Source organism: Silene latifolia, chromosome Y (genome assembly GCF_048544455.1).
Source record: "Silene latifolia isolate original U9 population chromosome Y, ASM4854445v1, whole genome shotgun sequence".
In the NCBI taxonomy this organism is placed as follows: domain Eukaryota; kingdom Viridiplantae; phylum Streptophyta; class Magnoliopsida; order Caryophyllales; family Caryophyllaceae; genus Silene; species Silene latifolia.
The window spans coordinates 427,554,841-427,557,480 of NC_133538.1; positions in this window are offsets into that span (position 1 = coordinate 427,554,841).

Consider the following 2,640-nt stretch of genomic DNA (forward strand, 5'->3'; position numbering starts at 1 on the left):
TAAAGACTAAAAATAATATGATCTAGTATTAGGATTAGTCTTACATAAAAATTGAACACAAATGTGAATATTTGCCCTCTTAATTTCGGTATAAAGAGGTGAGGATTTGAGTTTTATTTCTCTAAGTTTCTTAGAATTAGAGAGTGTAGTCTATATGTTTCTTACACTAGAAAAATATAGATTTTTTTGAATGAATGAATAATAAGAGAAAAGACTCCTCTTTTTCTATGTATGGAGCCGGGTAGGAGAAGGAGATAAGGGCCAATGCATGGTCATCTCCCTTCTCAAAAAGTTCTTACATCATCTTACACAAAAGCATGCTAAATCTATTTTATTGATTTTGTTAATTTAACAATTAAAATAACAAAAACAAAAAAGTGCCCATGCTCTCCCATTTTCACGGTCCATTTTATCATAAAATGGGTTTCCATTTTAACCTTGTCAATTGTCAATTGTAATATTTTTGTGACATGTGACATGCACAAGGTCACTTAAGTGATAATGTAATTTTTAACTAATTAAAAAACCATTATTCAAAACAAACTATATTACAATAATTAACTTAGTAATTCACAATTACTTTTACTTAAAATGGGTCATATAATTATAATTCACAACAACTTGTTTTTATAATTAATCATTCATTCTAACTTTAATTGTTTCATAAACAAATATTTTTATCTAAGTAACAAAACAATTTGTTTACTTAGACCGTATCTAATTTAATCGAATTATAATGAGACACGTTAAATTTACTCACAAAATCGTCCGTCAATTTTTAAGCAATTTAATCAACCCGCATCGGCATACGATTAATTAAATAATCAATTAAGAGCATTTCCCTATAGGTATGACCTAAGGGGATCAACTGATCACCACCGTCGCACGACAGTAATGTCAAACTCTAGTCAGCCAATTATTACCGATATGTGTAGACCAGTTGACTGTAAAATATTACATCCCACATGTATTCTTAAAATGAGATTTAAACATGTGATCATCATGATCGACAATTGTGATCGCATTATTGTCGGATGACACTTATTCCAACAAGCACACCGTCCCATGGTTCAACCTCGACTTAACCACTAACTAGTTGTTTGTTGAGAATATAAATGTGTTTGATTGGGAGACACGACGACACTTTCCATCAATTTAATAAAAAAAATAAATTTTAATTCTAATTAGAGGTAGCCCGGGCGGGGCGAGTGCACCAATACTATTTTATTATAAATGTAACAATAGTTTATGAAATTTTATCATATTTTTATTCTATCTATTATAGATGGATGTAAAATTGATTAATAATTAATTGCATATAAATTAATAAAGTTGAAATTAGTAATTTTTATGTGTTATTATTTGATATATCAATATAAAATGAATTTGGGATTTTTCTACATGGTATCCTTCTAGGATTTAAAAAACACATGGGTACCACGTAGAGAAACCCAATGAATTTTTATTGAGATTTTAGTAAAAAATGAAAATCGTGGTTGAATTTCACTTTTTGCCAAATTAAGGGGGTTAGTTACTACAGTTAAATTTTAAGTGGTTATTTCGTTATTGAACAAAGTTAAAATCCTTGAAAACTCCCTTCGAAACTCCTTATTTTGCATCTTACCTTTATATTTAAGGGGTGGTGACGGGGGTTTCGAAAGGTAGTGGTGGTTTTTCTAAGGTTGACCGTGTGGTTTAGGTGGTGAGGGTGGTGAGTTTGGCGAAAGTAGGTGGTTATAGAGGAGGTCCCTGACAGGGAGGAAAGGAGCGGTGGAGGGAGGTCAGGCTGGCGCCGACACTATTGGTGGCACTAGTGTTGCTCGGTGATGCTTTTTTGTGAGTAAATGAAGTTAATGCTTGATTAGTATAGATCATCAAAGGTGTATAAATAAAAGTTATAGTCAATTATTGTTGAGACATTCTAGAGTTATTCTAGCCTAAGATAGAGGAGCTAATTTACAACAAATTAGGGAGGTAAATAATGAACAAATAATTAACATAATTTACATATTCTATCACTCCCCTGCAGTTGAAACGGGAGTAGCATGAACGTTTAAACTGTCTCGAAAATCATCAAATAGTTATAAAGGGAGGTCTTTAGTGAAGATGTCAGCAATCTGATAGTGAGACGGAATATGACGAACCCGAACTTCACCTCGTTATACTTTTTCGCGTACAAAATGGATATCCATTTTGATATGTTTGGTTTATTGATGTTGTACCGGATTTTCTGAAAGATATATCGCGCTAACATTGTCACAATGAACTAAGGTTCGGCATAGGGACATGTAGCTAGGGGGTGGGAGAATCAATAGAAGGGAATGAGGTTAAAAGTGTAAAACTAACCTAAAAAAGAGGTAAAAGGAACAACAAAATGGACCAAATAAATATTAACAAAGAGCAAGAGAATGGGTCGTTTCTAGGGTTTCTCTCCTAGGGTTCGGTCTAGGTCTAGGGTTAGGTCTTGGTTTTCTCCTCGTGTTTTGAGGCTTCTCTCGCGTTTTACGTGAGCGTTGCAGCGTCGTGTCTTGTTTGTTGTGTCAGTTGTTGTGTCGTGTTTAGTCTAGTTGTGTCGTTTGCACTGGTCTTTAGGGTTTGCTTGGTTCGATGGCGACATCAAAGGACAAAGGGAAGGGAATT